Source organism: Bos javanicus, chromosome 13, assembly GCF_032452875.1.
Source record: "Bos javanicus breed banteng chromosome 13, ARS-OSU_banteng_1.0, whole genome shotgun sequence".
Taxonomy (NCBI): domain Eukaryota; kingdom Metazoa; phylum Chordata; class Mammalia; order Artiodactyla; family Bovidae; genus Bos; species Bos javanicus.
In genome coordinates, this window is record NC_083880.1 from 7,603,798 (window position 1) to 7,630,593 (window position 26,796).

At 38.3% G+C, this 26,796-nt stretch overlaps 1 protein-coding gene and 1 long non-coding RNA gene across 4 annotated transcripts in view; both read left to right on the forward strand.

The window, feature by feature from the left end:
• Positions 1-26,796, forward strand: part of MACROD2 (mono-ADP ribosylhydrolase 2) — a 2,305,220-nt gene that overhangs the window by 206,732 nt on the left and 2,071,692 nt on the right. The gene's annotated exons all lie outside the window — the stretch shown is intronic.
• Positions 854-25,782, forward strand: LOC133258916 (uncharacterized). The gene is made up of 2 exons (XR_009740195.1): positions 854-17,613; positions 25,474-25,782. It is a non-coding gene; the product is annotated as an uncharacterized LOC133258916 (long non-coding RNA).

The following is a 26,796-nucleotide window of genomic DNA, read 5'->3' on the forward strand; positions in this document are numbered from 1 at the left end:
ACAACAAGATGCTGTCTCAGACCCCACTCAGGGTGGATGCTGTGTAACTTCTGTTTATTATTTTAGATTCACTCTCTACCTTTTTTTTTATCCAGCTATGTGCCTGGGAGTCTGACTTTCTGTAGTCTATATGTATGGTTGCTTTGAGATAGATTTACCCATTGAATTTGGCAGGTGGAAGTCACTGGAAAGAGATTGGAGAAAGGAAACAGAGTTGAGGGTAGGTTCTATTATTTTGCCCAGAACCCTCTTTGAGGGGTCACCACAGTGTGTCTCTAGATTAGAGGTCTGACCACCAGATAGGTTACCCATTCTCCACAAGCCATGTGTGTGTGTGCGTGCGTGCGTGTGCTCAGTCGTGTCCAACTCTTTGCAGCCCCGTGGACTGTAGCCTACTAGGCTTCTCTGTCCATGGGGTTTTCCAGGCAAGAGTACTGGAGGGGGTTGCTCTTTCGTTGTCCATCCCACAAGCCTCACTCTCTAGCTTTCTGAAACTGTCCCCTTCTCACTGTCTGTCTGGCATAGGCGTGGTGCCAGTGACTGTGATACTAGCCCCAGTTAGCCAGCTGTGCCTTGTGGGTTCCCTACACCTTGCCCACATCATGGTAAACAGTGTCTTTATTAAATCTTCCTCAAGTTATCCTAATTTGAGCATAGCACCTCGTTCCTGCTGGGATCTTTAAAAATGCTTCAGTTCAGTTCAGTCAGTCAGTTGTGTCCGACTCTTTGCGACCCCATGAATCGCAGCACGCCAGGTCTCCCTGTCCATCACCAACTCCGGGAGTTCACTCAAACTCACGTCCATCGACTCAGTGATGCCATCCAGCCATCTCATCCTCTGTCATCTCCATCTCCTCCTGTCCCCAATCCCTCCCAGCATCAGAGTCTTTTCCAATGAGTCAACTCTTCGCACGAGGTGGCCAAAGTACTGGAGTTTCAGCTTCAGCATCATTCCTTCCAAAGAAATCCCAGGACTGATCTCCTTCAGAATGGACTGGTTGGATCTCCTTGCAGTCCAAGGGACTCTCAAGAGTCTTCTCCAACACCACAGTTCAAAAGCATCAATTCTTTGGTGCTCAGCCTTCTTCACAGTCCAACTCTCACATCCATACATGACCACAGGAAAAACCATAGCCTTGACTAGACGGACCTTTGTTTAATGTCGTTTAATTACTTAAACTTTCTAAACACACACACACATACACATTTTAAATTCCAAAACGTATCTGACCCCAAGGGTTTTGAATAAAGGATTGTGGGTCTGTATTCTAACAATGTCTAGGATAGGAGTTTTACCATATTTTATAAATTTTTACTCTGTTCAGAAGATCCTATTTTTGTCCAGTTAAGCACAAAGCACTTTAGTGATCTATAGATAATGCTGCCAACACCTCATTACTGAAAATAAAAAATCTGTCATTCAGCTACAAGTTTAAATGAATCCTTCAAGATAGGTATAATATTTGGAGAAACAGTTTCACAATTGTAATAAATTTGCCTTTGTTACTTTCCTCAATTCCATTTGATTTAAGAAGTAATCAAATGGAATTGAGAAAAGTATCAAAGCATCGTAGGAGGACTTAAGGGGTGTCTACCTGGTAGGAATAATGCAACTTTACCTAAATTACTTCACCTTTTCTCAGTGTTTCAGCAAGAATAAATTAAATTCTCCACTTTTAGATTTTTGCCAGTGTATGGCAATATAGTTTATAGGTAGAGGAAAGAACAAAATGTAGAATTTAGGGGTGCTAGCTTTGGGTCTCATGTCTTTTATGCAGCCCTACTCACTTTGAGCTTGTAACTTGATTTCTATAGCCCTTGTCTTTAAAATGGGGTTAAAATACACTTGGGGTTAAATGGAGTTTTAGCCCCATTTTAAAATGTTTCTTTTTTCTTTAAAATGGGATTAAAATTCAGAAAACTAAGATCATGGCAACCGGTCCCATCACTTCATGGCAAATAGATGGGGAAACAATGGAAACAGTGATAGACTTTATTTTTTGGGGCTCCAGAATCACTGCTGATGTTGACTGCAGCCATGAAATTAAAAGATGCTTGCTCCTTGCAAGAAAAACTATGACCAACCTAGACAGCATTAAAAAGCAGAGATGTTGCTTTGCCTACAAAGGTCCATATTGTCAAAGCTATGGTATTTGCAGTAGTCATGTATGGATGTGAGAGTTGGACCATAAGGAAATCTGAGTGCTGAAGAACTGATGCTTTTGAACTGTGTTGGAGAAGACTCTTGAGAGTCCCTTGGACTGCAAGGAGATCCAACCAGTCCATCCTAAGGAAATCAGTCCTGAATATTCATTGGAAGGACTGATACTGAAACTCCAATACTTTGTTTACCTGATGCGAAGAACTGACTCATTGGAAAGGACCCTGATGCTGGGAAAAATTGAAGGTGGGAGGAGGAGGGGACGACAGAGGATGAGATGGTTGGATAGCATCACTGACTTGACAGACGTGAGTTTGAGCAAGTTCTGGGAGTTGGTGATGGACAGGGAGGCCTGGCGTGCTGCAGTCCATTGGGTCACAAAGTGGCAGACACGACTGAGTGACTGATGGATTAAAAAAATTTTCATATTAATCACCTAGTATGGAGCTGGGCTCCTTATAAGAGCTTGAGTGTTTCTCAAACCTGAATCACTTTATCAGCAGAGCCGTTCAATAGTGGATGGTGTGTCCTGGGATTAATCAGTGACTGCTGCCCCTGCTGTTGTGGCATTTGGACTCCTCATGGACTGAGGTGAAATTTCAGGCTCTTCCTGTGAAAATCATGGCTCGTTTGGGACTGTTCCTTGCCATAAATCACTACAACAGAATGAATGTGAAGTGTATGTGAATTTTCACTGAAGAAGGTAAATGGAACGTTTTTTTATTTGTTTATAACTACATATTTATTTTTTGCTCTCACTAATTCCCAAGTATTATATATAAGTAAGTAAATAAGTGAAGTTGCTCAGTCGTGTCCGACTCTTTGTGACCCCATGGACTGTAGCCTATCAGGCTTCTCCATCCATGGGATTCTCCAGGCAAGAATACTGGAGTGGGTTGCCATTTCCTTCTCCAGGGGATGTTCCCGACCCAGGGATCGAACCCTGGTCTCCCACATTGGAGGCAGATGCTTTAACCTCTGAGCCACCAGGGAAGATAGTATTATATATATATAGCACTTTAATATTCAATATAGTGTCATTAAACGTGAATCATCGTTTTTTAGTCCTTAAGAACATACCATACACACGTGATATTTTTATATATTAGCCTCACTTGAGAAAGCATCAGTCTTTTCTAATGAAATTCTCTAATCATTTTAAGTGAACAGTAAAATGAGCATAAAGAGTTCCATGTTACAAAGCTGTGTAGTTGCTAGAGTTGGGCCAAATTGTTGACTGAGGCTTTAGCGACTAAAGAAAAACAAGCCAAGTACCTGATTCCTAAGGATTCATAGTTGTTTCCTGGTATCAAGACCTGAGAATAATTTCTTCCGGGGGCTTCATAAAGTGGCATGCTGCATCAAAAATTTTCAGAAGCAGTTCTGAGTAGAAAAACAGAGCCTTCAGAAATAAACACCGGCATAGGAAGCAGCTTTGTTGAACCAAATAGTCCTGTGGAAGTTGGTTTATCTTATTCGGGCTATAACGTTCATAGTGATAATGGAATAAGAAATAATTGTCCTTTAGTTTTTTATTATAAAAATTAGTGATCAACTCTCTCTTTGGGTTGGGAAATCTCAAGAACAACATAGCATAACATTTTCTGTGACAGCCAAAATAAAATACTGTGTTTAAAGTTACTTGAGATCTATGATTATGATTATTTAGATAAAATGTTTAGTTCTAAATTAAATTAAAAGTTTTCTTTATGATTTTTTTTAGTTATTCTTCTCAAATTAATATTCCATCTGAGAATGGTGAAAGGAGAAGATTAAAAGAAGTCATGCATAAAATCATGTACAGTTAATGGGAATGTGATTATCATTTGGTTCAGACAATTTTATTGTGCCTCCTACTAATTGCTATTTTGTGCACCCACAGGCCTTGCTTATCTTAAGATGGTTTCAGCTTTCAGTTCAGTTCAGTTCAGTTCAGTTGCTCAATCGTGTCTGACTCTCTGCGACCCCATGAATCGCAGCACGCCAGGCCTTCCTGTCCATCACCATCTCCCAGAGTTCACTCAAACTCACGTCCATCGAGTCGGTGATGCCATCCAGCCATCTCATCCTCTGTTGGCCTCTTCTCCTCCTGCTCCCAATCCCTCCCAGCATCAAAGTCTTTTCCAATGAGTCAGCTCTTCGCATAAGGTGGCCAAAGTACTGGAGTTTCAGCTTTAGCATCATTCCTTCCAAAGAACACCCAGGGCTGGTCTCCTTCAGAATGGACTGGTTGGATCTCCTTGGAGTCCAAGGGACTCTCAAGAGTCTTCTCCAACACCACAGTTCAAAAGCATCAATTCTTTGGTGCTCAGCTTTCTTCACAGTCCAACTCTCACATCCATACATGACCATTGGAAAAACCATAGCCTTGACTAGACGGACCTTTGTTTAGGGGAAATGTAAAAAAATAAGTTAACATATACATATATTATTTAAACTAGACCAAAGTTAAGGCCTAAGTATTATTTAGTAATTGAAGTATGTGAGTGGGCTGAATTTAAAACCATACTTGTTAAGTCATTGTTACTTTTAGGAAGAATGTTGCACGGTTTGGGAAATGTGCCCTCAACGTTCATGGCCCTCTTAGTTGTAGTTGTAGGTATCTAGCATGGTGACTGTGAGCTTTGCGCTCTGGCTCAAAGTTATAGTAAAAAAGCCCAAACCAAAACAAGAGACCACCTGCTCTCCTCCCTTTCTTTCACTGTCAACTCTGCTTCAGTTTTTCTCTGCTTGTGTTAAATTCTCCAGAGCTTTCAGGTAGTTAGTGGTTTCTTATGTTTTGTCCAGAGCTGCTAGTTGTTATCTGTTGAACATAGCAAAATCAGGCATGATCATGTGGCTTCCTAAACTCTTAAAAGCTTTTAAAATTAAGACATTTAATTTTTAATCTGCATTTAATTTACGATGGTCTTAACTGTGAAAGAGTGAAAAAGTGGCTTTTTAAAAGTGAAAAAGCTGGCTTAAAACTCAGCATTCCAAAAACAAAGATCATGGTATCTGGTCCTATCACTTCATGGCAAATAGGTGGGGAAACAATGGAAACAGTAACAGACTTTATTTTCTTAGGCTCCAAAATCACTGCAGATGGTGACTGCAGCCATGAAATTAAAAGATGCTTGCTCCTTGCATGAAAAGCTATGACCAACCTAGACAGCATATTGGAAAGCAGAGACATTACTTTACCAACAAAGGTCCATATTGTCAAAGCTATGGTTTTTCCAGTTGTCATGTGTGGATGTGAGAGTTGGACCATAAGGAAAGCTGAGTGCTGAGGAATTGATGCTTTTGAACTGTGGTGTTGGAGAAGACTCTTGAGAGTCGCTTGGACAGCAAGGAGTTCAAACCAGTCAATCCTAAAGGAAATCAGTCCTGAATATTCATTGGAAGGACTGATGCTGAAACTGAAACTCCAATACTTTGTTCGCCTGATGAGAAGACCTGCCTCCTTGGAAAATACTCTGATGCTGGGAAAGATTAAAGGCAGGAGGAGAAGGGGACGACAGAGGACGAGATGGTTGGATGGCATCACCAACTGGATGGATGTGAATTTGAGCAAGCTCCAGGAATTGGTGATGGACAGGGAAGCCTGCAGTCCATGGGGTCGCAAAGAATTGGGCACAGCTGAGTGACTGTACTGGACTGAATCTTAACTGTTTTCTACCTGAGAAGTTATGTAGCAGTGTTCTGATAATCATTCAGATTCTTTTAGATGCTATAGACATTGTTGCTTTAGGGTATGTTTCGTTTTAACTGTCTCATAAAAATACTTATTTTTTGTCCTTTGATGGGAGTAAAATTTTGTGGGGAGGTCACACATTTGTTTTTGGTTATGGTTAGGTTCCAAGAAGCTTTCTTTGGAAACAATTGTCTAAATACATGACAAAACAAACTAAGTTTAGAAAATCTATCAGAAGACACAACCTAGAGTTAGACATGACTGAGCAACTTCACTTTGAATTAGAGAATCTCTGCTATGTAAATTAACTTTTTTCAGCTTCAGTTTCCTCACTTGTAAAACAGGCTAATAACCCCAACCTTTCAGTGCTGTTTTGAAATTGTGTGTGCTAAGGGGTTAGCACAGATACTTGGCAAACAATAAACATCCTGTACGGGGGGTATTATTGTTAGATGTTACTTCTTGACTCATTCCCAATTCTTAGACTGGAGGAACTAGATTTTTTTTTTTTTTTCTCTTTGATTCAACCTCTGGGTTTCTGAAGGAAGTTGAGAAGGGTTTTGAAGAATAGACTGGAGTTTTTCTTTGAATAATCAAATTAACTCTTTGTGATAATTGACAAATTGTCAACATTTGCTGGATCATCAAGAAAGCAAGGGAGTTCCAGAAAAACATCTACTTCTGCTTCATTGACTATACTAAAGCCATTGACTGTGTGGATTGCAACAAACTGTGGAAAATTCTTAAAGAGATGGGAATACCAGACTACTTTATGTGTCTCCCGAGAAGCCCGTTTGTGGGTCAAGAAACATCAGTTAGAATGGGACATCGAACAACTGACTGGTTCAGAATTGGAAGAGGAATACAACAAGGCTGTACATTATCACCCTGCTTATTTAACTTATATGCAGAATACGTCATGCGAAATTCAGGGCTGGATGAATCACAAACCGGAATCAGGATTGCCGGGAGAAATATCAATAACCTCAGATATGCAGATGATACTCTAATGCCCCAAAGTGAAGAGGAACTAAAGAGACGCATGATGAAAGCAAAAGAAGAGAGTGAAAAATCTGGCTTGAAACTCAGCAATAAAAAAAAAAACAACTAAGATCATGGCATCTGATCTGAGATAGTGGAGGACAGAGGAGCCTGGCATGCTATAGTTCATGTGGTTGCAGAGTTGGACATGCCTTAGCAACTTAAAAACAACAACAACAACAAATAATAGACAAAAAAATTAAATTCAGCTTTTAGAATTAACCACAAGAAAGAAGTAAGAAGGCCAAGTGATATTATCTTAAGTGCTCAGATATTCATATGGATTTTGCTTGCTCATATAAGGAATAGGTTGGAGTATATCAGTAGTATTGTTGTTTCGTTGCTAAGTTGTGTCTGACTCTTTTGCAACCCCATGGACTGTAACCCATCGGGCTCCTCTGTCCACAGGATGTCCTAGGCAAGAATACCAGAGTGGCTTGCCATTTCTTCCTTTAGGGTGTCTTCCCAACCCAGGGTTCAAACCTGCATCTGCTGCATTGGCAGGCAGATTTTTATCACTGTTTGCATGTGTGCTAAGTTGCTTCAGTCGTGTCAGACTCTTTGCGACCCTGTGGACTATAGCCCACGAGGGTCCTCTGTCCATGGGACTCTCCAGGCAAGAATACTAGAATGAGTTGCCCTGCTCTCCTCCAGGGGATCTTCCCAACTCAGAGATCGAACCTGCATCTCTTATGTCTCCTGCTTGGCAGGCGGGGGTTCTTTGCCATTGCCACCATCTGGGAAGCCCTCTTTACCACTGAGCCACCATCAATAATATGTGCAGTCTTAAAAAATTCCATGGACCCGAATCATCATTCCTCCATGCTAAGTTGCTTCAATCTTCTCCAACTCTGTGCGATCCCATGGACTGAAGCCCACCAGGCTCCTCTATCCATAGGATTCTCCAGGCAAGAAGGCTGGAGTGGTTTGCCATTTCCTACTCCAGGGGATCTTACCGACCCAGGAATCGAGCCTGAGTCTGCTGTGTATCATGCATTTGCAGTGGTGTTCTTTACCACTAGAGCCACCAGGGAAGGCCATGGACCCGAATACCTCTCAGACTTGTCTTCAAGAGATTTATTGATTACTGTGTGTCAGGTGCTACCTAGACATGGTGTGAGAGGGAAAGATGAAGAAGTCAGGGTCCCTTTCTCCCTTTGTCATGGCATTGAATGGTAGCTCTAGGAAAGCCCTGCTGGGGAGAAAGACTGTGCTGTAAGGGAGCAGTGGTTCCAGATTGTTGCTATTGTGACTGTATTAGTCAGGGTGCTCAAGAGAGAGAGAGAGAGAGAGAGAGAGAGGGATGATCACGTGCACTCTCTCTCCTTGTCTTTTTCTCTTATCTGTGTAAAATATAGTATAAAATAAAATAAATCTCTCATGTATATATGTGTGTGTGTGTATGTGTGTATGATACTGAGAGAGAGAGAGAAGGAGATTTGTCTCACGTGACTGACGGCTCGAGAAGTACAGTGTCTTTGGGGTGGACCAGCGTGCTGGGGCTCAGCCTAGGGCAGTGCTGCAGTTGTAGTTTAAGGGCGATTGGCCTCTTATTCCAGGGAGGTAAGATTTGATTTTTTCCTATTAAGACCTTGTATTGGTTGGATGATGCCTACCCATGCTTATGGAGAGTAATCTGCTTTACTGAAGTCTACTGATTTAAATGTTAAGCTTATCTTAAAAATATCTTTATAGAAACATCTAGGTTAATATTAGGTCAAATACCTGGGGTACATGACCTAGCCAAGTGGACACATAAAACTGACCATCACAAGGACCTGTTCTTGGGGTTCATATGGGGCTTCAGACCCAGCCATATATGGGGCCTTAAGCTTTCATCACTTACTACCTCTCTCCTGACTCTGTTCATGATTGTGTCTCCAGCTTACTTTGGCTGCTGGTATTGATCTTGGGTGACCGCAGCCTGCAGTGGCTTGAAGCGGGACTTTGCTTTCTGGCCAGAGATTGAGGTTGGGCTGTGACAGTGAGAATGCTAGACCATGAGGGACCAGTGGCCAGTGACAGGGCCCTTGCCGATCAGATCCGCAGAAATGAATGTCCACATAGAGATGGAAAGATATGAAACAAGTAAAGTATTTATTAGGAGGAAAAAAGTATATGTGGATAGACACATGGGTGGGCTTGGAGAGAGTCACACACTCATGGTAGTTTAAGTCACTTTTTTTTTTTTTTTTGAGATTGATTAGGGATTTTAATAGCTAAAAAGATACATGGATGAAAGATACTTACCAAACTTCATTTTGTCCCAAGACTGTTTTACAGATTATGTATAAATCCTTACAATAACGCTATGAGATGTGGAAATGTGGCTGAGGCTACATTTCGAGGGCATTCGAGGTTAAACATACGGTAAATGGAGGAGCCTTGATGTGAATCTGAGTTTGTCTGTTTCTAGACACTGGAGTAACTGTGTTATATTACCAAAAGTTAAGGCTTAATTAAAAATTTGGAGAGCCAGAATGATGCTTCAGAAACCTATAAATCACTTTTTATTGGGCATTTCTTCTACATTTCCTTTGGCCAGTCATCTTGCTTTGCCTGGTTCTGAATCTGTATTTGGTATATCTCAGGGTTCTCCCCTGTGTGCCTGCTTATGGATCCTACTGAAGAGGCCTGTGGGTATCACTTCCTGTGAGGTGATGTCCCATCTCTTTTGATCTCCAGGAGACCTTCTGTGCACATGTGGTTGGGAGGGTCTCCTTGACCTGGAGGATGAGGGTCATGTGATCTTTTATCTCTTATCTGAACGAGGCTCAGCTTCTCCTCCCTCCTTCTGTTTTGGGATATCTGTCCGCAGGGGACAGACTCTGGCTGCTCAGCCTGGGCCCGTCTGTCCCCTGCCTCAGTGCTGTGAGCCCTTGTGCCCATCGAGCCACACTAGCCTTCATTTTGCCAGTATCACTGCCCTGTGCAGACCTCTGCTCGCCCCTCCTGTAGTCCTGTATGTTCCACCTCGATCCTGGACTGTTGCATTCTTCTGCTCACATGGCTTGGCCTATAGATTCCTTACCAGAAGCAGGACACTGATAACTCTTAGGTGGCCATTAGTGTCCTGAGAGTTAATCTCTTCCCCTTAGATTTGTATATATCTAGAAGTTATTGGGCTTTCTAGGGTTTTTATTACAGATTTTAAATACTTCCAGTCTTTGCTAATAGTTTTCGCAGAGCATTGTATCTGAGTTGGCAGATCTCTTTTTTGCTTTGCTTAGAGCTCATTTACTGTAAGGCTACTCCTGCCCTCTTTGTTCTCCCATCAGTGTTTTGTGAGGAGGAGTAATTATTAAATATACTGCCATTCTTTTAATAATTGAATGTGTGTGGTATTTATGACCTGCAGACCAGCCCTTTTATTTTGCTCCATTATGACTTATTCTCAGAGGTCTGTGGTTTTCAAATGCCACTGTTTGGAGTAGCTGTCTGCTGCATTGTTATCATGGTGCTTATATACTGTAAACGAGTCACCCTACCCGATATCCTATTCCAGCTTGCTGCTCAGCGCTTCAGATGGGATCTGATTTCCTGGGATTAAATTCCAGATGTTATTTTACAGCTTGCCATCTGCTTGTTTGAGGAAGTTTCTTTCAGGTCGTAGGTCAGATGTATGTTCACTAACATTTAAAAATCTTATTTATTAGGTCTCCACTTGTTAGTGTTTTTTCTATAATGGCAGGATAATTTGTTTCCCTCTTCAGAAGAATTGCAAGGTGGAAACAAATAATTCTAGCTGAAAAACTACATAGAATGATTTCATTAATTGTGTTTTAGTACCCTGGAATATTAGAGGGAAAAAAGCACATTTTTTTTCTGCTTTGAAAAGGGAAACTTAAATCAAGAGACTTTTTGCCTGCAAACATGACTACTTTTTAAAAGTATATCTGAGAAATAGTATGGGAACAATAAAATTTGATTCACCTGATAGACAGTATTGACATTTGTTCTTCATTTTCAACTATGATAGTTATATATTAACATGTATACTTTTTGAAAAAGTATATTCACTTCTTTTTAAGTGTACTTAGCTTTTCAAATATGATTCCCACAGCCTCCTTTACATTGTAAAAAGTGATTACTGAAGCAATTTTACTTTGAGATAGATTTAGTACTTAAAATATTTGGATCAATGTTACCATTTTAGTCTTTAATAAAACCTTACTTATGTCAATCAAATCACAAGTATAGTTTTTTGCTAAGGTAGAAACTGAATTCAGAACAATTATAATAGACTATCAATCAATATTTTAAAATAAAGGCTTTTTAAACAACATTCTATGTGAGTATTGATTTCAGTTGTCTGTGTTAGTATTAAGAGCAAGTGGTCTGAAACTTAGGGATTAAAAAAATACTTTGTAAGGTCATTGTTAGAAATTTAAACTGCTTTTGCTAAAAAACTAGGGTGATAAATAGAAAGTTCTCAGGGCCACCCACAAAAGCCTATTCAAACCATGCTGTAGTTGGAAATGGTGTTGTAATGGTGGCTTTGACTTCTTAATTCAGTGAAACTACCCTAATTCCTGTGTGTGTGTGTGTGTGTGTGTGTGTGTGGTGTGTGTGTGTGTGTGTGTGTGTTTCTCTGGCTCTTGAGCATGAGGTTTGGCTGGGAAGGGTAGGCAGTGCATGTATGTGGTTAGAGTAAAAGTGGGGAAAGTGCTTGCTGATCAGTTCATGTGGAATTTGGATACAGAAGTTTCATGGACTGGAGAGTTGCTAAGCATCAGAGAATGAACACAGGACAGCTGTAGTCTCTCGGGGCCTGGCAGCAGCAGGAATGATGTCCCTCTCCTTAGCAGAGAATCTCAATGTTTCTGCAGGATCAGTGATGAAGCAGTGAAGTCTTGGTGATGCTGGCTGGTTATGCATTTAGGATCTTTGTCAACTGGGTGTTTGTAAGGATTTAGTGTTTGGCAGGATTTAGACGCCAACTTTACATTTTTTTAAGTTTTTCTGGCCCGTGGATTCAAATTTTTCCTTTGTTTTTAAACGTTAATTACAAGGAACAGACTCAGCGTTGCTGTTAGTTCTTCCTAACTATAGGTTCAACATACTACAAATGTGTAGAAACTTTGGAATTTATTATAAGTGTGATGGGAAGCAACTGGAAATTTTTGATCAAAGTTGTATATTTAAAAAGATTTATGTTTTAAAAAGATCTTCCTGACTTTTATGCAATGAAAAATTGGACGTTGGAGACGAGGGCAGAAGCTGAGAAAACAGTTAGGAGGCTGTCTCCAGGTGAGATGGTGGAAGCCTGTTTTAGGTTGCTGCTCTTGCCTGTTCTGCTGTTCTTTTCTTTTAGTGTGTGTGTGATGGCAGGGCCTGGTGCCAGAGCCAGGCTGCCTGGGTTGGAGCCCTGATTCTGCCCCTTCGGAGCTGCATGATTTTAGGCATCAGTTATGTCATCAGTAAAATGAGCATTGTAGTAGCAGCCATGTCATAGGATTGTTGTGAGGTTTACATAAATTAATTCATGAAAAATGTTTAGGATAGTGTCTGGCACATTGTAAGTGTTCAGTAACTGTTCCTGATGATTCTCTTCTGATACTGTCACTGTGAAGTTTGTTACCTGTGACTGGCACGTGCATCACGAGCGTGTGAACCTTGGGACCGTGTTTACATGGGAGCAGTGGAATCTTGTGACCACATTGTTGACATTCTTACTGAGTCTTACAGCAGTCTCTGAATGGTACTTTATGAAACTCCTCTTGTATACATATACATTAGCTATTTGCAAGTACACACTTCCTACAGATGCATAGTTATACTGTCATACAAGATTAAAGAGCTGTCACATATTCAACATTATTTCATTTAAACAGTTTTGTTTTAGATTAAGTTCTCAGTGTTTTCAGTATATAATCTGCTCCATGTGGTCTATTATTTTATATATATATATATTTTTTTTTCAGATTGAATGTCTTCTATTTTTCACCAACTTTTGCCAATGTCACAGCTTATATTTCTGTCTCTTTCCCTCTCTTGTCTTTCTTTCTCTCTGTATACACACACACACGCATGCACACAGGCACACATATATGCACACTCTTCACAAACAAATACACATAGATTTTTGGACCTTACAGTTGAGCTGCATTCTTGTCAGAAGGCCTAACAATCCTAGATTGAATGCAGCTGCCTCTCCCTTCCTTTGGGAGATCAGCATTACTCATCAGCTCAAATATTCTTGCTTTACCTCTTTGCTCACTGCTTTGGATATGCAGAACACTTAAATATTTGCTCTTTTAATGCATTGGAATAAACTGGTTATTATGTTTTGAAAGTCAAATATGGATCAAAGTAGTTTTTAATGAAGATTTACTTTTTTTTTTTTTTTAATGTGAGGAAAAAGCCCTCATACTGTTTCTGTGTGTAGTTGGCAATTGGAACTTGTGAAAAGGGCAGTCTAAACACAGGAACCACGTAGCTCCTGGGAGATTAACAAAGGTATCTAGCCATAAAGCCTGCATAAAGCCCCACTCCAGACGAATATTTCCAAATGGGAGAGGGATAAAATTTATATTATTAACAGCTGTCGATTTAACTTAGTAAAGCCTAAAATCACACTAGAAAATAGTTTAATTACAGTTCCAGTTCTTAAAATATGAAAAAGATGTTGATTATATGATGAAATGACAAATATTTTTCATACATGCACAAGCGCAGCAAAATTTCCAGAAAATCGTTAATATGAACTTAAACATTTTTTATGGAAAATGAAGAGCCTTATTTTTTACCAGTAGTGGATTATTTAACATTATGTGTATTAACATTACACATAATGGATTAATATTAGGACCTTGATTAAGCTCATTTTCAGAGATACAGAGCACCTTTTCCTAATTGTAAAATTGTTCTTAATTGGTTACAATACATAAGAATACCACATTTCTTTTCCTGCAGTTTAAAGCCTCACATTAAAATGAAGATTATGATAACTTACATAAGATTACTTATTTTGTCAGCTGTTCTACGTGTCGTTGTATTTTCCATTTTGCAGATTGGAAAACAGAGGCACACAGTGGTTAAACTAGCTCAAGCTTATGTAGCTGTTAGGGAGGCCATGATGCAAAGCCCAAGCAGCAGGAATCTGAGTGCTTACTCTGAGCCAATAAATCGCATTGCCCCCATCATAATTAAGATAACTCATTTTTCTCCCTTAAAATGCCTTGAAAAATTATGAAGAGATACTTCATCCAGCTGCAGAGTAACAACGAGCTATGTTTATTTTTGGAAATGATAAGGAGTTGTTTTGCCCTATACATAGACTTCTACAAGTAGAGCAATTGCATAACACGGTCTATCTGTGTAGATTACACTTTTTTCATGATTCATTTAACTTCTTGCATTTGGTATCATTTCCTTTCAACCTGAAGCACATTTGATGCAGATTTACTGGGACATTCACACTCTATTTTGGTTTTGAAAGCTGCAGACCTCACTTAACAAGTGCACAAACAACATAGCCATTTGGAACTAGTCCATCCTTTATAGATTTAATTTTTCATTTTCTCTGGAAAGGACAGTAATGCAAAGGAAAAAACATATCTATGGGACTACTTCAGTTTTTATTATAACTAAAGTACTGCTTGTGGATTGGCTGCAGATTGATCCACTGATATATGAAATTTCTAAACTGAGTGGCTTGCTTCAATGTGAAGAACCAATTTGTTTAGCATAACTGACTGTCCTAAGAATCCTTTGTACTCATTTGAAATGATTCATTTTCATATTCCTCCCACCTCATTTTTCTGTCTTTGAACAGGAAGCCCATGTATATTTTTTAAATCGAATCCAGACTGTTTTGATTTGTTTATGTTTGTGTCTTACACTTTGAAAATCAAAGTGTAAAATGGACTGACCACTCCTTGGAGTGGTTCAAAATTGAAAAACAGTTTGATTTCATGTTTATCTTAGATTCAGTGAGAAATCAACTGGAGATTAGAACTCTTCCAATTCATGTAATTCTTGAGATGTCATGAACTTTATAATAAAAGAACTTTCATACTCTGCGTTTGAGATCTCATAGTAGTCATGCTTACTCTAGTAGTAGTGAAAGTTGCTCAGTCATGTCCGACTCTTTGCAACCTTGTATAGTCCATGAACTTCTCCAGGCCAGAATGCTGCAGTGGTAGCCTTTCCCTTCTCCAGGGGATCTTCCCAACCCAGGGATCGTACCCAGGTCTCCTGTATTGCAGGTGGATTCTTTACCAGCTGAGCCACAAGGGAAGCCCAAGAATACTGGAGTGGGTAGCCTATACCTTCTTCAGCAGATCTTCCCGACCCAGGAATCAAACTGGGGTCTCCTGCATTGCAGATAGATTCTTTACCAACTGAGCTCTCAGGGAAGCCCTGTTTACTCTAAGTTAATAATAATTGGCCTGCTAAGTCACTTCAGTCGTGTCTGACTCTGTGCGACCCCATAGACGGCAGCCCACCAGGCTCCCCGTCCCTGGGGTTCTCCAGGCAAGAACACTGTAGTGGGTTGCCATTTCCTTCTCCAATGCATGAAAGTGAAAAGTGAAAGTGAAGTTGCTCAGTCGTATCCGACTCTTAGTGACCCCATGGACTGCAGTCTACCAGGCTCCTCCATCCATAGGATTTTCCATCCATAGGCAAGAGTACTGGAGTGGGGTGCCATTGCCTTCTCCAAATAATTGGCCTACCACTGCCCAAAACACACAAAAATAGAATAAAAAGAAACATTTGTTTACTCAATGAAAATAATTCTTTGACATTTTGTTCAATATTATTTTTTTAATAAAAATGTGACATACAAGTGAGATTGAAGTCCCTGTTGTTACCTCTTTAGTCCCATAACTTTCTTCTCTCCAGAGGCTACTGCATTTATGAATTCAGTGTACATCTTTCTAGTTTATACTTTTGTTCATTGACTCTAGTTGGGAGTTGCTTATTTTTAAATGATTAAAAGAAGTCTGGAATCTTGCATCAATCATGATATTATTTGATATTTTTAAACCTTATTTAATAAACCTTATTTTTAACCTTTTTCCAATCAAAATGTCAGTCTTATTTTAAAACCTGTTTATTATCAACTCATTAATGATATCAGTTCATTAATTTTTTCCTTGCATCTTATTATTTATTGCCAAATTAATTTTTATTAAGAGTCTGTGAGTAGCAAATTCTCTTTCTTGTTATGACTGAAAGTTATTTTTATTTTACTCTTACTGTTTAATAACTTAGGTTTCTTAGTATAGATACTTGGGTATAGAATTTAGGTAGACAGTTTTCTTCAACAGTTGGAAGGTAGTATTTTATTGTCTTGTAGCATTTGTTGCTATTCATGAGAAATCAGCTGTCAGTCTAATTATTGCCTGTATAGCAGTCTCACTTTTTCTCTGTGATAATTTTAAAGGTTTTGTTTTTACCTTCAGTGTTAAGAAATTTTATTAAATGTGTCTAGGTTTGGATATATATGCAGGAACTCTGTGTATCTGTATATAAATATAATCTATTCTTAAAACTGAGGATTTGTTTTTTAAATTTTGGAGAACTAGCAGCCATATTTCTTTAAATATTGCCTCTGTGCATTTCTCTTCATGTACTGGGACATATGAAGTATCTTTTCATTCTTGTACCCTAAATCACTTACTTTCTCTTTCATTTTTTAATCTTTCTTTCTTTCTATAGTGTGTGTGCATCATATTTCTCATTAGCTAAATCTAATTTATAGCTTGTCTCATTTTTTGACATTTTCCATTTCTAGTATTCTTATGTTCTGTATGAAATTCTCCCTTTCACGTTGTCCTATATTCTTTATTTATATACCCTTGTAAAAAGATGTGCTTATCTTAATACTCAGATTATTTCAGTTCCCTTTTTTTTTCTAGTGTATAAATTTTCCATTCATGCAGTGGTTGACTTTCCATCCTTGTGTGGGTTCTAATTTTCTTTTTTTTAAACTCTGCTTACCGACAGTATAGGTTTGCTTCCCATTGAGTCCTATGTGTTGGGAGTTACAGAAGTATTCCTACAGGATAATTTTAAATTTTATTTTTCAGTGAACCTAGATATATCCCTGACTCTCAGCTAGCTTTTAAGCTTACTTTTCAGTTGAAGTCCCTATCTCATATATGTAATACAACTTTGGACTCCACACTTACATGTGTAGCACAGCCTGGGATTCTAATTTCCTGTAGATGACTGTTTTTCCACCCACAGCCCTGATTAACTTTCTGGCTGATTCCCTGTTACAGTGGAGCAAGTGTTTCTAAATCCAGTTTCAGAGAGGGCTTTCTGCTGGAAACATGTTACTGTATTCCCATGTTGTACCTAGCACATCCTTTTATTCTCAAAATAGTTTTTCCTTTATATTGTTTTGTTGACTTCTGTTGAAAATGGTAGGAGTTAATATACTCATTTGTTCATTTAACAAATATTTTTCAAGTGTTTTCTTTTACTGGTTACTATCTTAAGCACAAGAGACACAATTGCTGCTTTAACACAGCAACATTCTGATATTTGGGGTGAAAGAATCAATCATTATTGCTCAGTCATGTCTGACTCTTAGTGATTCCATGGACACAGCCCTCCAGGCTCCTGTGTCCATGGAGATTTTCCAGGCAAGAATACTGGAGTTGGTTTCCATGTCTTCCTCCAGGGGATCTTCCCAGTGTAGCATATGTCATGCTTTTTTTTTTTTTTAATACATGCAGTGAAAATGATAAAGCAGAGTAATGGAGATACAGTGAGGCAGAGGGTAAGTAAGGGAAACAGAGGGCGTTATTTTATATTTTGTAGTTAGTAAAAAACTGTTTAATAAAGTAGCATGTGGGCAGAGGTTCCCCGCTGAATGAAATTGTGATCCATGTGTATTTCTGGTGCAAGATCATTACAGGCAGTAGAACCAATAGAATACACTCAGCCTGCCCTAAGAATGCAGAGAGTGGCGTGGTGGAGGTGAGAGTCTAGTAGGAAGGTTGGACAAATGGTAGAGGGGGCAGCTAACGCAAGCTCACCTTGACTCTGGGCAAGAGTGAAAGCCTTTGGAGGATTCTGAGTAGTAAAGTGAAATTATCTGTGTAATGATTTCAAGAAAGCATTGACTCACCTGATTTGTGGAAAAATTGAGTGTGGAGAGACAAGAGTGGAAGTATGAGCCCCAAAGACGCTAATGTTTCAGGAGTCACACTAGAGATGAGGGTGGTTTGAACAGCATGGCCAAGGTGGATGTGGAGAGAAGAAAAGGAAGGAGTTGAAGAAGGTCCTGAGGTTTTTGACTTATGCAGCTGGATAAATAGAGTTGCTATTTAATGAACTAGAATAACCTGTAAAGGCATAAATATGATATGAAAACTAAGTACATAGTTTGGATACATGAAACATGGCTTAATTATTAAATATACAAGATGCTAAGTAGAGAATTAAGCCTGATGATATCATTTTCAGAGTTCTTATCGTTTTGTGGTTTAGCAACTCTTTGCAGCCCCATGGGCAGTAGCCTGCCAGCTCCTCTGTCCATGGGATTTCCCAGGCAAGAGTACTGGAGTAGGTTGCCAATTCCTTCTCCAATTCTACCTCTGATGATGAAATATAGAATCATAAAACATGGGGATGTCTTGCAAATTATTTTGTTTCACTTTACAGATAAAGGTACAGGAAGATGACTTCCCATATTACAGCCTCTTGATTTCAGAGTATGTATTTATGATTGCAAAATAATGAGATTTAAAATAGACCTATCAGAATTGTTAAGTCCTTAGTATTACAGTAATGCCCTGAAAGTTCATATTCTTATTCCAGTGTTCCTGTTCTACTAAGTCACTTTCATGACTGTTACTTGAGAATCTTTTTCAGAACTGTATTATAAACCATATATAAAAAGCCTGCCATTATTTAAAATCGGTAGCTGTAATTAAAGAGTGGAAACAGTGGCTGACTTTTTTGTGGTGGGGGGACTCCAAAATCACCGTAGATAGTGATTGCAACCATGAAATTAAAAGACGCTTACTCCTTGGAAGGAAAGTTATGACCAACCTAGATAGCATATTAAAAAGCAGAGACATTACTTTGTCAACAAAGGTCCATCTACTCAAGGCTATGGTTTTTCTAGTAGTCGTGTATGGATGTGAGAGTTGAACTATAAATAAAGAAAGCTGAGCGCCGAAGAATTGATACTTTTGAACTGTGGTGTTGAAGACTCTTGAGAGTCCCTTGGATGGCAAGGAGATCCAACCAGTCCATCCTAAAGGAGATCAGTCCTGGGTATTTGTTCATTGGAAGGACTGATGTTGAAGCTGTAACTCTAATACTTGGGCCACCTGATGCGAAGAGCTGACTCATTTGAAAAGACCTTGATGCTGGGAAAGATTGAGGCCAGGAGGAGAAGGGGAAGACAGAGAATGAAATGGTTAGATGGCATCACAGACACAATGGACACAGGTTTGGGTGGACTCTAGGAGTTGGTGATGGACAGGGAGGCGTGGCGTGCTGAGATTCATGGGGTCGCAAAGAGTCGGACACGACTGAGTGACTGAACTGGAAGTGGAATCATACTTCAGTTTTTGGTATTGATAACTTCTCTAGAATAACAGTTAACATTTAAAAAATTCAAGTACATCCTCAAAAAGGACACTACTTGCCCATCATTCATGTTGTCTAGTATAAAATGGTGCAGGGTGTCTTAGTCTTTTGGGGCTGTTTGAACACAATTGCCATAGACTGGGTGACTAAAACAGCAAATATTTATTTCTTATAGTTGTGGAGGCTGGGAAGTCTAGGATCAAGGTGTGGGCAAATTCAGTATCTGATGAGGGCCCGCTTCCTGGTTCACAGATGACCCTCTTCTCACTGTGTCTGCACATGGTGGCAAGAGAGTGAAAGCTCTGTGAGGCATCTTTTATAAGGGCACTAAGTCCACTCATGTCTTCACCCTCATGACCTAATCACCCGCAAATGCCCCGTTTCCTAATACTGTTATAATGGAGAGGTGGATTTCAACATATAAATGTTAGGGGGACACAAACATTGCACAGCCTCAGAAAAAGTTAAACATGACAGTTTTCGTCAACAGCAGTACCAGTGGGATGAAGCTGTACTCTCCCAAGAAGACAAGGTGGCCCTCATTTGTATAAAAAATTCTTGTCAGTACATATTTTATAGATAAAAAGCAGAACAGGCCTGATATCCTATATATCTTCAGATACAGTGGTTGTTCCTTTAGTGGTTCTCTTGAATCTCTTTGGGGAGATTAATAGTTGCCCTATATTCTTTTCAAAGGAGCTGACCTGTGTATATTCCCAGTTAGGAAGATAAGACACACAAATGACTAATAGGTTTTTAAGATCAAATTGAGTATATCTGTGAAGTATTTATTCTTTTTCTCCAGGAGGAATTGGGAAAGAGGGCCTATGTCCTCATTAGAGTTCTCAGAGAAGTGGCAATAAATTAATTGCAAAGAATGACATTATTATTAAAATGAGAAAGAAACTGAGTTTAAAAACTGTATAGATTAATAGCTTGATTCATTTTTTACATTTCTCTCAAAAATAGCAATGTTAAACTGCATTTGTTAGTTATTTTTAATGAAAATATGATAAAGAGTAAACCAAAGTTGCTCATAATTCCATTGCCAGATATTGGAGGTGGGTAAACTAGAAGTAATACATGTAAAAGGTTAGTTGACATTAAAAGTACATGGCCTATATCCATGCTCTGGTGTAAAGAAAAAAAAAATAATGTATAAAGTGAAGTTTTTCTCCTTTTATATTACATTTATGCTTTCCTTGTGGCTTAGCTGGTAAAGAATCCGCCTGCAATGTGGGAGACCTGGGTTCGATCTTTAGGTTGGGAAGATACCTTGGAGGGAAAGGCTAACCACTCCAATATTCTGGCCTGGAGAATCCCATGGACTGGGGGTTGCAAAGAGTCAGACACGACTGAGCGACTTTCACTTACATGAGGATTTACATGTGTATTCTCATACATGTATCCAGTAAATGGGATCATGATAATTGGAATCATGATACAAATGTTAATGTTGAACCTTACTTTTTGAAACTTAATATTTTATAGATATTTTATTGTAAAACAGCGTATACAGATATAAAACATTCTCTTAGAACTTCAGTTGTATCATCATATTATAATTTATTAAATGATGGACATTTTAGGGTGTTTCTTGTTCTTCATATCATACAAATGTCTACAATGAGCATACTTGTAGCTATGTTTTGACATCCTATGGAAAGTGCAAGGCAGATTCCTCTGGACGAAATGGAGTTGCTGGATAATATTAAATTGTAAAAGTGAAAGTGAAAGTCGCTCAGTCGTGTCTGACTCTTTGTGACCCCATGGGCTGTATGGTCCATGGAATTCTCCAGACCAGAATACTGGAGTGGGTAGCATTTCCCTTCTCTAGGGGATCTTCCCAACCCAGGGATCGAACCCAGGTCTCCCACATTGTAGGCAGATTCTTTACCAGCTGAGCCACATAAATTTATAGTCACTCTATTATTTTCCAGCCTGATAAATGAAAATGGTGTGTGTGTGTGTGTATTTTTAATTGAGGTGAGATTCACATAATATAAAATTCAGTATTTGAAGTGTACAATTTAGTGGCATTTAGTACAGTCATGATGTGTGATCATTGGTCCATTTAGTGTCAAACATTTTCGTCACCAAAAATGGATAAAGCAGTCACTACCCACTTCCCTCTCTACCCGCCCCACAACCTAGCCCCTGTCAACCAATGATTGCTTTCTGTATTTATGGATTCATCTTTTCTAGGTGTTTTATATAAGTGGAATCATATTTTTCCTTTTGTGTATAGCTTTCATGCCTGAGCATAATGTTTTTGCGCTTCATCCGCATTGTAGCGTGTATCAAGACTTCATCTGTGGCTGAATAATATTCTGTCGTATAGGTATACCATGTTTGTTTTTCCATTCATTCGTTGATGACCGTTTGCACCTTTTAGCAATTATGAATAGTGCTGCTGTGAATATTTGTGTACAAGTATTTGTTTAATCATCTGTTTTCCATTTTTTGACTATATTCATAGTTGCAAAATTGCTTGTATCTAATGATAAATTTTTGTTTAACCTCTTGAGGGCCTGCTAAACTGTTTTCCACAGGAACTGTATCCTTTTACATTCTCACAAGCAATATACAAAAGTTGCAGTTTCTCCACATCCTCACTAATACTTGTTCCTTTCTTTGTTTGTTTTAAATCATAGCTGTCCCAGTGGGAGTAAATAGTTTTATTTGTACTTTCCAAATGAATAATGATGAGCATCTCTTCATGTGCTTGTTGACCAAATAGAAGTATATGTTTTTTAGAGAAATATTTATTCAAACTAAATTGAGTTTTATGTTGTTATATATGTTCTTTATGTATTCTGGATAGTAGACCCTTACCAGATATATGACTTGCAAATATTTTCTCCCATCCTATAGGTTTTCTTTTTAATTTTCTTGAAAATGATGTATAAAACTTTTTAACTTTTATCAAATCTTATTTTTTTTTCTTTTTCTACTCATGTTTTTGCTGTTATATCTTAGAATCCATTGCCAAATCCAAAGTTATGAAGATTTTCCTGTATGTTTTTTTCTAAGAGTTTCATCGTTTTAAGTTTTATGTTTGAACCTTTGTTCATGGAGGTAATTTTTGTTCTTTGAGGTAATTTTTATATATATATTATAAGATACAGGTTCGGTTTCATTCTTTCTCCTGTAAGCATTTAGTTTTCCCAGAACCATTTGCTGAAGGTACTATTCTTTCCCTATTACATGATTTGGATACCTTTTGTTGAAAAGGAGTTGACTGTATATATTTGCTTTATTTCTGTACTTTCTTACTTTATTTCTGTTACGTTGTTCCGTCTGTATATCTATATTATTGGCATTTTTTGATGGATACGAGATTAATCATATTTCAGGTTTCCTTACTATTTGTTTTTATTTTGCCATGAACTGATTATCCATAGCCTTTCTTGTTTCTTTCCGTGATTTTTTATTGATTTTGTGTACTCTGTGGATTGTACAAATTAGTTTTTTATCTGTCATATATGATGAAGATATTTTCCCTGTTTATGCTTTCTTATTTTTAATTTTTTATGATATTTTTAATGCAGATTTAAATTTTTCAGGTTATTGTGATTGTTGTCTTTTTCATTTATGACTGCTGGATTTTATATACTGTCTTTCCTACTTAAACATTTAAACAAATTTATTCTATGTATTCTTCTAAAACTTTGGTTTTATTTTTTCTTATATTAAAATCTTTTGTAATAGATGAAAACTTCTTTTCTTTTAGTTTATTTTTATTTTTTGGCTGCCTAGCTTGAGGGATCATAGTTCCCCAGCCAGGGATTGAACCTGTGCCCTTGACAGTGAAAGCATGGATTGCTAACCACTGGACCATCAGGGAATTCCCTAGTTTTTTCTTTTAAACATGTTTTTTTTTTTTTTTTAATAAACAATTTCTTTATTATAAAAAAATTACATGCTTTTGTAGTAAATTAAAGCACTCCAGATATGTATACATAAAAGTGGATTATTTCCCTTCTCTCCTTATTTTTCAGTAGCTAAGTTGTGTTCAACTCTTTGCGACCTCAAGGACTGCAGCATGCCAGGCTTTTCTGTCCTCTACTGTCGCCTGGAGTGTGTTCAGATCCACGTCCATTGAGTTGGTGATGCCATCCAACCATCTCATCCTCTGCTCCCACCTTCTCCTTTTGCTTTTAGTCTTTCCCAGCATCATGGTCTTTTCCAATAAGTAGGTCTCTTTGCATCAGGTGGCCAAAGTATTGGAGCTTCAACTTCAGTAACAATTCTTCCAATGAACATTCAAGGTTGATTTACTTTTGGATTGACTGATTTGATCCCCTTGCAGTCCAGTGGATTCTCAAGAGTCTTCTCCAACACCACAGTTCGAAAGCATCAATTCTTCAGTGCTCAGCCTTATTTATAATATAGCTCTCAGATCTGTACACATCTATGGGCTTCCCTCATAGCTCATCTGGTAAAGAATCCGCCTGCAATGCAGGAGACCTGGGTTCAATCCCTGGGTTGAGAAGAGCCCCTGGAGAAGGGAAAGGCTACCCACTCCAGTATTCTGGCCTGGAGAATTCCAGGAACTATACAGTTTATGGGGTCGCAAAGAGTCGGACACGACTGAGTGACTTTCACTTTCACATCTGTACATGACTACAGGAAAAACCTGGAGAGGAAAATGGCAACCCACTCCAGTATTCTTGCCTGGAGAATCCCATGGACAGAGGAGCCTGGCAGGCTATAGTCCATGGGGTCTCAAGAATTAGACACGAGTTAGTGACTAAACTACCACCACCACCACAGGGAAAACCATAGCTTTGTCTATACAGACCTCTGTGGGCAAAGTGACATTTTTAATATGCTGTCTAGGTTTGTCATTGCTTTCCTTCCAAGGAGCAAGCATCTTTTCATGTAATGACTGCAGTTATGGTCTGCAGTGATTTTGGAGCCCAAGAAAATAAAAACCGTCACCGCTTCCACATTTTCCTCTTCTATTTGCCATGAAGTGATGGGACTGGATGCATGATCTTAGTTTTTTTAATGTTGAGTTTCAAATCAGCCTTTTCACTTTCTGTTTCAACCTCTTAAAGAGCCTCTTTAGTTTCTCTTCACTTTCTGCCGTTAGAGTAGTATTGTCTGCATATCTGAGGTTGTTGATGCCATACCCTTTATTCCCATTCTCTCTAGCTTAATCCTCTACTGCACACTCTTTTGTGTGTTACTCCAGGCCAGTGCAGACACATTTGTATATTTTTTTACATTTATGTTTGTGTGTGATTTGTTTGTTTGTTTGGAGGAATAAGAGGCTTTTTGAACCAGAAACCTAGTAAATATATTGAAAAATACAGAATAAAAAAGTTTTATTAAGTTTGATAGATTAATGTATTCCATTCTCAAAGAGATTATTTTGAACAGTGAACTACTTCAATTCCAGTGTCTTTCTCCTATATACTCAAATTAATGGTTTGACCTAATTTCTTATTACCTCATCACTCCCTTTCCCAGCTGCCCACCCCACACCACTAAAAGAGGACTTACATAATTAGCTCATTTTGTAATTCAGTGAATCTGTCTTTAAAGGAGATTGTCATTTATGACACATTGTTTGTAAAATTTTGTTTTGTTTGAGACACACATTAGAACAAGATGATGTTTAAAATATTTTTTCCTGTTTTCAACATTAAAAGTAAATTTGACACTTAGGTTTCTATGGGAAGTTGAGTGATTTGAAATTTAAGTTCTGTTTATATGGATATGGCGAAAATGTACAGAACCATCCAGTGAAGTTACAGAGAATTTGGACTTGAAAGTTAAAGGTACATTTTAAATGAAAACTGAATGGTTGCACTGGTTTCTTGTCATTCTGAGGTGGGAAGTATTGCCAGTTCTTCTAACTGTAGCCAGTCCCTACTTACAGACCACAGAGCAGAATTTTGCAACCAAAAGCTCCAGCTGGAGGAGACCAGCGTAAGATACTTGAGGAAAGAAATTTACGGTAAATGTTGACAACACACATGATGCTTGCTATGAGTTAAATTTGATGTCTAATTTTCTTCCTGTCAAGTCAAGATCTTTGGCGCTTAAAACTCTCAGCAGTCATTATCATCGGGCTTCCTCAGACTTGAGCCACGAAGATTACTGTCAGTGCGCTGCTCCCCAGGGAGTGCACACTTCCTCTGCCTTGTGAAGACTGGTGTCACCATCGCATCACCAATGTGACTGAAAGGTTTTTCTAAGATCTTAGAGAGCTGTGGGTGTATTTGTTTTGTAATTGTCTGCTTTATTTATTTATTTTATTCTGCACTTCAACATTGCCATTTTAAGCTCAGTGTTCTTTGCTTTTTGAATAAACTTTCTTTTTCTTCATCTCTAATTTTTCATTTGCCCTTTTCTGTGTTTGAATTTTAATCAATTGTTTTTCTCCTACTGTACCTACAACCTTCTCCTCAAATATGCTTGTTAAAGCACAGGGAACTCTGCTCAATATTATGTAACAACCTAAATGGGAAAAGATTTTGAAAAAGAATAGATAAATGTATACGTATAACTGAATCACTTTGCTGGACAATGGAAACTAATATAATACCTTTAATCAACTATATTCCAATATAAAATAAAGAGTTTAAAAAAAGCAAATGGTGAAGCCCTAGTTATATTGGCGTTGTGAAGTCTTGTGTTTGTATGTTGTAAGGAGAGAAGCAGAATGATCAACTCAAAAATATAACTGATGAAGCAGACCAAAAAAGTGTCAAGAGGTAGTTCATGATTATCAATGGAAAGTGGTTGAAATATTTAACACAGACAATATAATCTTTAAAATAATAAGGAAATAACACAACTTTTCTTTGAAAGTTTACTATTTGTACTTTTCTCAAAAAGGTAAAATTTACAAATTTGATTTTGACAAATTTTTCTTCTTCCACCCTGTGATGAAGATAACTAATAACTCCAAAATAAGAAAAAAGATGAGCATCTGGAGAGAAAATATAAAGAAGCAAGGAACCCTAAATATCCCCAGCAGGTTGGATCATCAACCACCAGATGACCCAAGAGTTGGCTGAGTGCATTTCCAAATGAGACACATTTTGTTGTTGTTGTTATTGCCTTTCTGGATATTGGAAACAGTTGATCTTATATCCCTTACTTTTCATAACATTGGGAGATGCGTAAATATTTCCTGTAGATTTTTCCTACGTGCTTCCTTTATACACTGCCAGAGTAATCTGAAACTTTTTAAAAAGAAACTATATTGACAGTTGAAAGGGATGATACTAGGGTTCACAGTAGGATAAAAAGATTAGTGGGTGATTAACAAATACACTTACTGGATGTTTTTGAAACCTGTCACTATTTGGATTTGTCTCATGGAATACAATTTTCTTAATCT